A 13,871-nucleotide genomic window follows, 5' to 3' on the forward strand; every position below is an offset into this window, starting at 1 on the left:
AGGAGTATTGGTGTGAATTCTGCTTTGAAGGCCTTGTAGAATTCAGCTGTAAACCCATCCGGTCCTGTACTTTTCTTGGGTGAGAGGTCTCTTATTGCTGTTTCTATTTTGATGCTTGATATGGATCTGTTAAGTTGGTTTAAATCATCCTGGTTTAGGTTTGGCATCTCAATATTTGCTAGAAATTCATCCATTTCTTCCAGATTCTCACTTATTAGCATAAAGGTTTGAGAAGTGTTCCCTTATAATGTTTTGAATCTTGGTTGTTTCTGTGATGATGTTTCCATTCTCATCTCTGAGTTTGCTTATTTGGATGTGTTCTCTTCTTTTTCTGATAAGATTTGCTAAGGATCTGTCAATTTTGTTAATTTTTTCGAAGAACCAACTCGTTGTTTTGTTGATTCTTTCTATGTTTTTTTGGACTCTAATTCATTTAATTCTGATTTGATTTTAATTTTTTGTTTCTGTCTACTGGATTGGGGTTTAGCTTGTTGCTCTTTTTCAAGGAGCTTCAGGTGCCTTGTTAAATTGTTGGTTTCAGACATCTCCAATTTGTTGATGTAGGAACTCAGAACTATAAACTTGCCTCTGAGTACTGCCTTCCAGAGACAAAGGATGCATGTTTTCTCTTACAAGTGGAAGCTAGATCTAATTTATGAATATACAAATAAACACATATGGGTTTGTATGCAAGGGTACACAAATGTATTAGCCAAAGTCTGGTATATGCAGAGGAGAATTCAAATGGTTTAATTCCTTAGAAAACTAATGCAAAAGTCCCACAAAATGAATACCAGGAAACTGGCATTTGAAAAATGAGGTGGGGGGGTGCATTCAAGGGTAGGAGTACAGACAAATGAAGAGAAGAAGCAGGGGGAGAATTCAATGGTGACACTGGATGTACGTCCTACAAAATTAAGAAAATTGAAGGGAGGGGTGAGGTTGAGAGAGATGAGAAAGAATGATGGAAGGGGTGACACAGAGCAAGATGCATGTCGTCACATAAACTGATGTGTTGAATAGGAACCCCCTTTGTATGACTACTTAAGGATAATAAAAGATAATATAATAATAATAAACCTGTGACCCTCGGGAGAGATGTTAGGATTCCTCACATCACCTCTTATCTTTCATTAGCTACATTTAAGCCCACGCTCCCCCTTGGCACTGCAGGCACCATGCTACTTCAGGAGCATCTGTGAACAGCATAGCTCTCCAAAAGACAGCCACACGTGGCTAATGGCAATCATTCTGAGTTTGGCAGGCTCACTTACAACTCTCTTGAGTCTTTCCAGCAAACTGCAAAATCTTCCAGCCTCTGTGGCTGAATTGCACCCCTGTGTTTGAGGTAACAGCAGCAGGTGTCTTAAAGAATCTCCTCGAAGATCCCTGAGTAGTTCTCTGAGAGCCATTGTCATCAACACAGACAAAAGCATAGCATGAGCCTAGCCTACAATTGATACCTACTCTATTTTCCATTTCTGCCTCAAAAAAAGTCAATTTCTGCTGGTTGGAGAAGAGTCACCAAGCTCAGTTGGAAAGCTGGGAAAGTTTGTCTATAGATAGTCTCTCCCAGGCCATGGCTTCAGTCAGCAGGATCTTCCCATAAGAGCTCTTGGGCTAGAGCGTTGTTCAGGCCCACCTGTATGACAACCACCCTTCCAAACTGAAAATGCTGGCCACACACAAATTCTAAGTCAGGAATCATGGAACACAAGAGTGGGCAAGTGGGCCAACCAGAAAGGATGAAGGTAAGTGTAAAGTCCTACTTTTATTCATTCATTTGTTCACTCATTCACTCATTCAACAAATTGGAGCTGACACTGGGCCATAAACTTCATAAACTACAGAATAGCTAATAAAAACAGACACTGAGTCAAGCATTTCAAAATACTAACTGTAAACTATATAATTATTTTATGCAAAACTCAAAAAAACTTGTAATGATGCTAATTAGATTTAAACACAACATCAATCTTAAGATTCAGTTCTGAGTTCACAAATATCAAATTGTGAAAAAACACATCTCAGAATCAAAAAAAAAGGTGATTCTCTGCCCTCACTGGGGTCTGATAATAACAAATAGAACATAAATAATGCATAATTATAAACAAAATGGAATTACAACTCGTGATGTCTCTACGCACACAAGAATAAGTTTTACTATACTAGAACATGTATTCTGAACTGTAACAATTTTATGCTCACATTCCAAAGTGAACTGATCTCTAACTATGGATCACTATGTTAGATCTTGAAGCCCCATCTGTAACTCCTGCCCTGTGTGGATTGATGGAAACATGCAACCACTGGGTAAGACAGACCTGGGTTTAAGTCTCAAATCTGTCCTCTTCCAGCTGTGCAACATCAGAGCTTTTGTTTCCAAAGCTGTGTACTATAAATAAGGCCATCCATCTAATACATGAAAGCTACTGTAACATCAAGGGCCCATTTTTGACACATTTTAATTTATAGGAGTTGTTACTACAATTAGTGGCAATATTAATACAGGGAATGAATTTCCAAGGAATGGTCTTAACCTAACCTGAAAATTCTAGTCTAGAGCTCATGGAAGTTTTTTTTAATAAGTTTTTTGTTGTGAAAATACTGTACAGAGGGGCTACAATCACATGAGCAAGGAAATGAGTACGTTTCTTACCAGATATTGCTGCCTCCTCCTTTGTTTTTCCCTTACCATACCTTCCTTCCCATCTCCACAACTACATTCCCCCTCCCCCTCCACCTAAATTGTAAAGTTCATTTTTTGACATAGCATCTTGTACATCTCATTGTTGCAATGGGTCAACCTATATCCCTATTTAAACAATTTTTTCCCTTGCCCTCCCCAAATTATACCAACATCAAATACAGTGAAAATAGAGATTATACCGTGGGGGAGGGACATACAAAGCAACAAAAAAAATCATGTGGTACCTTATAAATATGTTAGAAACAACAGCAAGAAAGAAAAAAACACTTGTGTCCTTATCTTGGGGTTCATTTCGCTTAACATCATCTTATCTGACCTTTCCTGCTTGTCTTAGATATAAACTAGTTATTGCAAATAAGGGAAACCATGGGACCTATGTTTCTTTGGGCCTGGCTTACTTCACTTACTATCATTTTTTCCAAGTCTTTCCATTTCTAACAAATGAGGCAATGTCATTCTTTCTGATGGAGGCATAGAATTCCATTGTGTATATATACCACATTTTCTTGAGCCATTCATCTACTGAGGGGCATCTGAGTTGGTTCCATTTCTTAACTATGGTAAATAATGCTGCAATAAACATAGTTGTGCTGGTAGCTTTAGTATGGTCTTGTTTGTGATCACTTGGGTAAATGGCCAAAAGTGGGATTGCTGGATCATAGGGGAGCGCTATGTGGAGTCTTTTGAGGAACCTCCATACTATTTTCCAAAGTGGTTGAACAAGTTTACACTCGACCAAACAATGCAGTAAGGTTCCCTTCTGTCCACATCCCCTCCCTCCAGCATCTGTTGTTATTCGAGCTCTTATTTATAGCCATTCTAACTGGAGTGAGGTGGTATCTCAATGTTGTTTTGATTTGCATTTCTTTTATGTCTAGGGAGGTTGAGCATTTCTTCATGTGTCTATTGGCCATCCTTCTTTCCTCTTCAGAGAAGTTTCTCTTTAAGTCTGTAGCCCACTTATTTATTGGGCAGTTGTTTCTTTGAGGATTTGTTGTTGGGGATTTAATTTTTTCAGTTCCAGGTATATTTTAGATATGAGACCCTTGTCCATTTTATGGCTAGTGAAGATCTTCTCCCAATCTGTGGGTTTTCTATTGATCTTGCTATCTATGTCCTTTGCCATGCAGAAGCTCTGCAACTTCATGCAATCCCATTTGTCCAACCTTTCTTTGAGTTGTTGTGTTTCTGGGTAGAGCTCATGGAAGTTCTGATTTTGAGCTTTCTATTTCTTTTCCTTTCTTTTTTCCTTCCCTCCCTCCCTTCTTGCTTGCTTGCTTGCTTTCATGTGCCAGTTCTGGAACTTGAGCTCAGAACATCCTATTCTCTCTAAGCTATCTTGCTCACACTAGCCTATGCCACTTGAGCCTAGTCTTCTGCACAGACTAGCTTTGAACCTCCATCTTCAAGACCTTAACCTGAGTAGCTTGGATTATGGTTGTAAGCCATGGGCACCTGGCTTGCTTTTCATGTCTGACTGTGTCCCATGTCCCACATTTTATGGATTTCCCCCTCTAAGAATGTCTTACTGAGACCCAACAGAATGAAACATATAGTCAAAATCTAAACCCATTCTTACAAGCTAAACAAGTTTATCTTGTAAACAGTGATATGTAGAACATTGTATAAAAGTACCAAAAACAAAAAAAGGAGCTGGGGGGGATGGGAAAGTATCATATTTCATCCATCCTGACTGATGTTTTTCACTTTTTACCATATTGAAATCAGGTACATTTTTACAATCCTGTCCTGGAGATCAAACCCTGAGTCTCCAAGTACATAGGAGGCAAGGGCTGAGTGCTGAGCTACAGCCCCATCCAGCTTGGGGATCATGTCTATGACCCTCTTGTAAATGCTTTGGGTCAGGAGTCCTTGATGACATAGGCCATCGCCAGCGCTTGTGCAGACCTATTGTCACCTCGAGTAGCAAGGACCTTGATAGACAACCCATGAGTCACTGGAGGTCCACTTGAGGAAGGGATGTGTACCTGGGTTGTTTTCTAACAGTCTTCAGTGACACCTTCTGGGAAAAGGAAGAAAAATGCCAACATTGAAACTGGCGCAGTGGTGTCAACAGCTTGAGGAAAATCCCCAAATGTGAACAGGTTTCAGAAATGCCTTCACTGATTCATTGCACGCATCTTTGTACAGATGCTCAGGAGTGATGCACAAGTGTTTGAAAACCTGTGTTCAAGTTGAAAAGAGCTTTTTTAATTGAAGTAAAATATAAAACTGTGAGAAAACAAAGCTCCCTGGGTTCGCGGACTGTGGGCTTCTCGGGGGTGATCAGCACAGTGGCTTTCATCCGATGGCGGCTGGGGTCAGAGGAAATGCAGGTTGATGAGCTCTGATGATGAAGGAGAACCTCCCTGAGAAGGGAAAATTTAGGGCAAGCATTGAAGCACGGTAAGACTCACAGAGGCAGAGCATAATGTGTGTGGAACTGTCCAGCGCAAGACACAGGGACTGGGATTCAAGAAAGCCTGTATTATGCAGCAGTTGTGAGAAAACTCTTGTGATTAATCTCTGAAAGGTATCTGGAGGGTGAACGTGGATGTCAGCCCTTGCAGGATTAGGGAGTCCTTGAAGAATAAATGGATGAAAGCCTCGATAAGGAAGAATTACACCAGTCTCCCTAGGCGGGAGGAAAGGAGTGCAGTGGGAAGAGACTATCCTGAGGGTACGTAAGACACAACGTTGAAAATGAACTTTACAACTTGGCGGAGGGGGTGAGGGAGGGAGGAGGTGGGGAGGTGGGGAGAGAAGGGATGATAGGGGAAAAACAAAGGAGTAGGTAACAATGGTCTACAGGAATTGTATTCATTGCCTTACATAACTGTAACCCCTCTGTACAGCATCTTTACAATAAATAAATATGTATATATTTATTTAAAAAAAAGAAATGAGATAAAAGCAGTGGCAATGCAAACCCCCTGAAATGAAACAAGCAGACAGCCTAATAAAAAGAGGCTGATTCTCTCCCCCATCTAACATTTTGTCACCTCTAAGCTATTTCTGTAAAAGAATGAAAAGGAACAGATAAAGCAACTCTTAACGACCCCCCACCACACACACAACACAGAGAAAACGGAAGAAGAGAGAGGGGGGAGAGAAGAAAGGGGAGGGGAGAGAAGAAAAGACAGAGAGAGAAGGAGGGAGGAAGGAAGGGAAGAGAAGGGGAAAGGAGAGGAGAGGAAAGGAGAAGGAAGAAAAGACAGAGAGAGACAGAGGAAGGAAGGAGAGGAGAGGAGAGGAAAGGAGAGGAGAGGAGAGGAGGGGAGGGAAAAAGAAGAGAGGGGAAGGGAAGGGAGGGGAGGTGGAGGGGAGGGAAGAAAAAAGAAAAGAAAGAAAAGAAAAGAAAGGAAATTATCAGTAAAGAAAAGAGACAGAGTTGTTAAAGATGCTTCTGTTTTCCAGCTTGGGTATCATAATAACTAACAGAAATGAGAGTCTAGAGATAGAGGACATTTTAGAGACTACCTAAGGAAATGTCATCAAAGAAACCCCGCCGGCTGCCTGCACCTCCTTCCACCCAAGGCTCAGAAACATCTACAGACCCCCAAGGTGACAGTCCAGCCGTGGGATCAAACGCCCAGGGGTCCAGGAGGTGGGTGGTTTTCAGGCTCCATCTGGAGTGGTCCCGTTGCTCGTTTTTGTTAGGCAGCGAAGGAAAAAGGTAGAAGCATGGCCATGTTCAGGCTTTTGCTCTGAGGCCTCTGCTCCTCTTCCTGAGAGGAAGAGGAAATGGAGAAAATGAGAAAATGGACTCAACTAGAACGTTCTAACCCGGGAATTGCGGCTAGGGAGTGGCAGGGAGGCCCTGGGGCCGCGCGTTCTCAGAGCAGCAGAGCATCACGCAGCCTGAAGCACAGCACGCGGGAGGAGCGGCCGCCTTGCCCAGCGGGGACAGCCTGACTTCATCCTGAAGCAGGACGTCAACACACCCCCCCCCCGGGCCGGCACTCACGCCTGAGTCAGGGGTTCGGCCCCCAGTGGTCTGAGACGCACTGATGTGACTGCAAGACCGGGATCGGGGGCCGCGAACGCACTGATGTGAAACTCAGCAATTTTTGGTGGTGTTGGTGGTGGTCGTGGGATTTGAACTCAGGGCCTGGGCACTGTCCCTGAGCTTTTCTGCTCAAGGCGAGCACTCTACCACTTTGAGCCACAGCGCCACTTCTGGTTTCTGGTGGCCCATTGGAGATAAGAGTCTCATGGACTTTCCTCCCTTGGGCTGGCTTTGAACCGAGATCCTCAGGTCTCAGCCTCCGGAGTAACTAGGGTTACAGGCATGACCCACCGGCGCCCAGCTAATGGGCTCTGTGCTTCTGGAAGTTCACACTGTCCGTGAAATGGATGAGGTATGGTACCGTGTGTAACTTCATCCAAGGAGCTAAGTAGGTCTTTAAACCCAAAACCACCTAAAGGCACAAATCATATTAGAGTTACTCCACTTTCAACCAAACAAAATTTATATTGCCAAAGGAAACAAAAATAACTCTCTTTACAGAATGGGAGTTTGCTATATTTTACCTTTCTTAGGCACCATAACATAACTTATAATAAACATCATTACTACTTACAGATGTCGCAAGACAAATCTCAGCTACTGCTTCTCTTGAAACAGAAAAAAAATGCTGAAATATTATTTCAGAGACCAAATATAAATTCCATTTACCACATACACAAAGAATAAATTCATTTTATTGCTAACAAAAGTAAATTATAGAAACTCTGTGCATACCAAATGTTTCTTCAGGGCTTCTTTAAGGATGAATAGCAATGCTTACTTCTTACGAAAACAAGCTCCTCGGCCTCCTGACAGGGCTCGGGGTGAAAGAAGGCCCAATTAAATTACATTCACACATTTGCTACCCTAAGTGCATTTCGTAATTTGCCTTATAATGCAGTATCTAGCTCCTGCTTCTTAAAGAACTGTCTGAGTCCTGATTTTGTGTCTATTATTATCTCTGCCAGTGAAAAGAGCCAACCATGAGCCTTACTTATATTCAAATGCAAACGCCAGGAAGATTGAAACTTCCAAAGGAAATGTCATAATTAGCTACATACATTAACTTTTAATTAATTAGCAAATTCCCAGCTGGGACCTGAATGTACTTAGGTATGAAAACAGGAAGGCCAAGACAAGGCAAGGATTGTACAAATACAGCCCTTGGCTGGTGATTCCGCGCTTGATGCAAAATTAGTCTGAACCATTACTTGCTTTGGAGTTACTTTTTAATTTCTAAATATCACATCGTGAAAAATGAGAGATGGTTCCTGTTTGATAAGAACAAAAGATAGCAAAAAAAAAGACTCTAAAGTAGTACAATTCCTTTTCTAGGTAGTGAGGCAGAATAGATAGATGAGGAGGTGAGGAAAGTAAAAGTATTAGGAGCACTAGTCACAAACCAACGCCAGAAAGTGAAAACAAAAACCTAAAGCTATTAGCTCCCATTCCACCAACCTTGCCTTTAAATATCGTTGTAAGAACAAGAGGGTCTTGTATAACCCCTGTTCTCACTGCATTTGAGATCAGTGTCCTGCATCTTGTATATACATTTTTCTAATTTGGGGAGCAGAAGGGAAATAACAAAATGCTGAAATAAGGATACAGGTTGACCCATTGTAACAATGAGATGTACAAGACACTATGTTGAAAATGAACTATACAACTCTGGGAGGCTGGGGGATGGAGGAGTCGGGGAGGTGGGAGGGAAGGGAGGGTAGGGGAACAACAAAGGAGGAGGTAACAATGCTCCATAGGAAATATACATATTACCTTACTCATGTAATTGTAACCCCTGTGTACAGAATTTTTACAATAAAAATATAAAAAATTCAACATATATTCTACAAAATTAAGAAAAGTGAGGGAAGGCGTGGGCTGGGAGGGATGGTGAGGATGTTGAAAGGGGTGACATTGATTAAACTGCATTGTATTCATTTAAAAAAAAAAAAGAACAAGAGGGTGTGGAGCTATGTGAGCATCTGCCTTCTTTGAACTGTTAAACGTAATAAAGTCCTCCATGGGTAAAGAGATAGGAACTGCAAAATAGAACTGTCCTTCTAAAGAAAGTCCTGGCCACGCACTGGTAGCTTATGCCTGTAAAGCTAGCTACTCAGGAAGCTGAGATCTGAGGATCACCATCCAAAGCCAGCCCGGGCAGGAAAGTCCATAACACTCTTACCTCCAATTAACCAACAGAAAACCAGAAATGGTGCTGTGCCTCAAAGTGGCCGAGCATTAATTTTGGCTTGTTTTTTGTTGTTGTTGTTTGTTTTTTAAAGAAAAAAGGAGCTCAGGGACAGCACCCAGACCCTGAATTCAAGCCACATGACTGAACAAAAAAGACAAAGAAAAGCAAAGAAGGAAAGGAAGGAAAAGAAAAGAAAGTACTCTTGCCTCTAAATAAACAAAAAATCCCATCTTACTTCCCAAAACTGCTGTCAAGGACTAGAGTGCATTCTCCCAGCTCAGGAAGTATCAGGAAGTATCAAAACTCTGATACAAGCCACCGGTGTTGAGTCGTTGACTCTCATTTGGCACATGGGGAACATATGCTTGTCTCTCTTTTGTACTTATCTCTACTTTTTCGTGTGCTACTAAAATAAATCCTTGCTAAAACTTCTCTGAGACGCCTTCTGGTGAGAGCCTTGACCTGGCCTTTGTCTATGGAATGTACTAAAGATCTGGGATTCTGCCTGGAACTGGAAGTTGCGGGAAGCCCGTCCATCATCCAGTGATCCCAGAGCAATGAGTGAGTATCATTTTATGAGTATAATTTTTAAAGGAATGTTTTGTATTTCAAGAAAACTATTGAGTGTGGCTCACTAATCTCACCAACAGCAACCACCATAAACTTATTGAGATTCTCTGATATCCTCAAAATGTGGGTCTTCCATTAAAGAGAAAAGCAGATAGCTGAAAGCAGGTGGCCTGGGCGTGTAATCCTAGCTGCTCAGGATGCTGAGATCTGAGGATGGTGGTTTAAAGCCAGCTGGGGCAGCAAAGTGCATGAGACCTTTTTTTGGGGGGAAGGGAAGGTCTGGTCATGGGGCCTGAACTCTAGACCTGGGCACTGTCCCTCAGCTCTTCAGCTCAAGGCTAGCGCTTCACCACTTGAGCCACAGCGCCACTTCCGGCTTTTTTTCTTTTTGCTTATATGGTGCTGAGGAATCGAACCCAGGACCTCATGCATGCAAGGCAAGTGCTCTACCACTGAGCCACCTTCCTAGCCCCCCATGAGACTCTTATCTCCAATAAGCTACCCAGAAAAAAAAGGCAGAATAACAATGTTTAATGGCTCAAGTGGTAGAGCACTAACCTTGTACCCAGGACAGTGCCTAGGCCCTGCTTTAAAGCCCCAGGACCAACACACACATACACACACACACACACACACACACACACACACACACATAGGTAACACAAATAAAATTAAGCTAGAAAGTCTGAGAATGTAGCTCATTGGTAGTATTTACCTAGTATATGCAAGGATCAAACCTCAGCCCTGAGAGAGAAAGAAAGGAAAGAAAGACGAAAGAAGGAAAGAAAGATGAAGAAAGGAAGGAAGGAAGGAAGAAAGAGAGAGAAAGAGAAAGAAAGAGAGAGAGAGGGAGGGAGGGAGGAAGGAGAGAGCAGGAGGGAGAGAGAGGGGAGAGGAGGAGGGGAGAAGGGAAGAGAAAGAAACGAAGAAAAGAGAAGAAAAATGAGAGGGTGGAAGAAGTGAAAGAGAAGAAAGGAAAAAGAGTTAAGTGAACAATTAGTTAGCAATAAAGCAGCAAGGCGCCACCAATACATATGGGAATGCAAGACAGTGTTTGAAGCTCACAAGTCACAATATGTAAAATTCTATCATTCAAACATTTAAACCATTTAAGGTTTAAAACATAACAACTTTTGTTGGGCATGACAGTATATGCCTGTAATCCTTGGATTTTGAAAGCTGGGCAGAAAGATCACAAGTTGGAAGCCAGCCTGAGCTACACAAGACCCTGTCTTGGAAATTTTGTTAAAAAAAATCCCACAAAAATTAAAATTAAAATAGAACTTATGAATTTGTAAAATTCTTTTTAGAAACAGTCCAAACCAGTTAAAATAGGTAGCCATGAGAGCACCTCAAAATCAAAGGGAAAATTCAAAACAAAGCTGAGCCTGTAAGAATCTCCCTGAACCCTAGAGGAAAACACATCCCGGAGGTAAGAGCTCTGACTGCCAGCGAGCAGCCCGTGAGAAAATCAGATTTCACTGTGCTTTCCCACGTTCTTCCTTCCATTTCCTTACACAGAGGACTGACATTTGAATCTGTCCCAACAGAAAATTCTAGACGGAGTTTCCCCATGAAGGTACCCCAGGGGCCATCTTCCTGCAGCACACCCACCCACCTTGTAGATCTGCCTCTTCTCTTCCCCTTCCTCCTTCCCCTCCACCCTGAGTCTCTCCCTCTCCTGAGGAAGAGCAAAGCAAAACAATCTGTCACATCTCAGGCCTCCTCTGTCCCGTGCCTTGTGGGGCCGAGCACCCTTTGGGAACAAATTCAAATCAGATCACGAAGTAAAGACAGACCCAGAGAACACAGCTTCATGGTGGGTGCTGCTAAACAAAGAAAAGAAGAAAGAAAAGGAGAAGAAAAAAAAACAGACTGTGCGCAACTCTTGGCCTGCGAATAGCCAGGGCAGGAAAAGCAAAAAGCCAGGGGTTAATGCACTGGGTGCTGGAGGCGAAGAGACAATCTATTGCTTTTCTAATCTAGAAAACAACACAAACCTGCAAGCAGCCGTCTCCTAGGAGAAAATGTGCCGCAATTACGCCTAAAAGAACTACGGTTGAAGGCAATTTTTCTTCAAACTGTTATCCCCATTTGGAAATTACATTTCACTCTTTAGATTTTTTTAAAGAAAATTAATGAAATGGAAAACATTTTTAAAATCACAAAAGCTTGCCCTGTCGAAAGTGTTCAAAATGGTAAGCAGTCTGTTTATAGTTTATTTTTTTCCTAATTAGTTCTATTCAGCCCTTACAGAGATTAAACCTTATTAACATCAATCCAAGCTTCTTATTTCTGCATGAAAATTTTGTTCAATACATCTAGGCAAGTATGACCCGGCCAGATGAAAGGTCCTTGGACAGTAAGAAAGAAAAGAATCCAAGAATGTCAGCCATCCCCAGCCCTTTCCTAGCAGAAACTCCCCCAGCACAGCCTCCGTCCCCACCAGGGGGCACCAGTGGGCAGCGCAGGCCAGTCCCCCAGTGCACCTCCACCTCCTGCCTGAAACACCCTCCTCCTGCCTCGTTTGAGAGTCTAGAAGGTGCTCCGTGTCCCTTCCCCTACAGAGATCACAGGTTCAAAGCCAGCCCAGGCAGACAAATCCAAGAGACTCTTATCTACAATTAAGTAGCAACACAAGCCAGAAGTGGAGGCATGGCTCAAGGGGTAGAGTGCCAGCCTTGAGCAAGAGAGCTAAGGGAGAGTGCAAAGCCCTGAGTTCAAATCCCAGTACTGATACACAAAAATATACACATATTATATCTATATCTATATATATCATAATTTTATATTACCTATATCTTGTATAACAATACCCCCAAAATGGTCATTTCCTTCATGAAATAACTCCTGTTTATCTCTTCGACAGTGTCCTCTCACATGTCATAGTCCTCAATCTTCTGCTGGCTTTCTTTTTTAATTTATGCTATCAATAGTGGCCGTGGTATGGAAACGTGCAGTAAGCCACCACTGACTTAGGCAGAAGGCGGATTTCAGCCCTTCCTACCCGTTCATGGTTCCCGTCTTTGCCCGTAGTGACTTTGCCATTCTTCATTCCCCCTTTCCTCTGCCTGGGGTATATGTACCATGAGCAACGCACATGTTTTTTCCTTGCATTGAAATCCATGAGCAGGTGCCATTTTCATTATTATTTAATTGAGTGATTATCAAATGGTATAGAATTGAAAACTGGAATTTTGAATTATTCATAAGACTGAATTTCAATACAGAGCAACAATTGACGTTGCCTAGAGCTCTAGGCTAAGGTTTGTAAATATTTCCCTCCCAGGGAATTGTGGTTGCAGTTGTATTTGCAGTGCGAGAATGTCACATTGGTAGAGCTCTGTCATTAACAATGGATCTATAGACACATAAAAAGAGCACTGTATCTCCACAGACTTATCAGCCTTTTCCTTTTCTTTTGAAGAAGAAATCCCTGGAATTCCAGTTACAAGATTTACCGCACTTCAATCCCATGCCTTATAAAGTCTTATGCTTGGAGGTTAATAAAGTGAGATTAATCCGGAGATACTGCATGTTGGGTTCTTTTCTTCCTTGCTTTCAAGCACAAAACTACATTAAATGAAGCAGCCTACCCAAGAGAAGAGGCTACAACAGTTACCCACTAATGGAGATGTGCTGCCATCCAGTGGCTGAAAGGAGACTGTACCCCTGGCCTGAATTGCTTAGGGAAACCGGAACCCGCCCCCTTTCAGGAATGAATAGAAGCTTATCAATAATTTACATTTACTGTCTCATATTTACAAGGAAGTCAGAAGGTTGGAGGGGATGCTGAATGTTTCCGTGGGTAGAGAAGCCAGGAGACTTTTCTTTTACAATTCTAGGCCATAAGAGCATTATCTAGGTTTCAAAGACTGTTTTTCAAAAGTTCCCAATGAACCAAGCTAAATAATAAAGTAATTAAGCAGTAAAATAGAACTGTTTGGAACAAAGAAGAGGTAGGACTTCTTATATTAACATCCAAAAAATAAAAACATGCAAATCTATTTATACAGTCAGGCTATTTTGAGTTGATTTTGATTATTTCCTTCTGAGTAGAATACAGAAACATTCTTATTTATCATCTTTAACCTCTTTTAAGTTATTCTGATGCTAATACTTTTTTTCATTCTTTCTTTTTTTATATATTGTTATTGTAAAAAAAAACTGTACAGAGGGGTTACAGTTACATGAGTAAGGTAATGAGTCCATTTCCTATGGAGCATTGTTACCTCTTCCTTTGTTTTTCCCCTACCATCCCTTTCCTCCACACTTCCCCCACTCCTCCCTACCTCTTTTCCCCCCAAAAGTTGTAAGGTTCATTTTCAACATAGTGTCTTGTACATTTCAGTGTTACAATGGGTCATCCTGTATCCTTATTTCAGCGTTTT

This window comes from Dipodomys ordii, unplaced genomic scaffold (genome assembly GCF_000151885.1).
Source record: "Dipodomys ordii isolate 6190 unplaced genomic scaffold, Dord_2.0 Scaffold21, whole genome shotgun sequence".
In the NCBI taxonomy this organism is placed as follows: Eukaryota; Metazoa; Chordata; class Mammalia; order Rodentia; family Heteromyidae; genus Dipodomys; species Dipodomys ordii.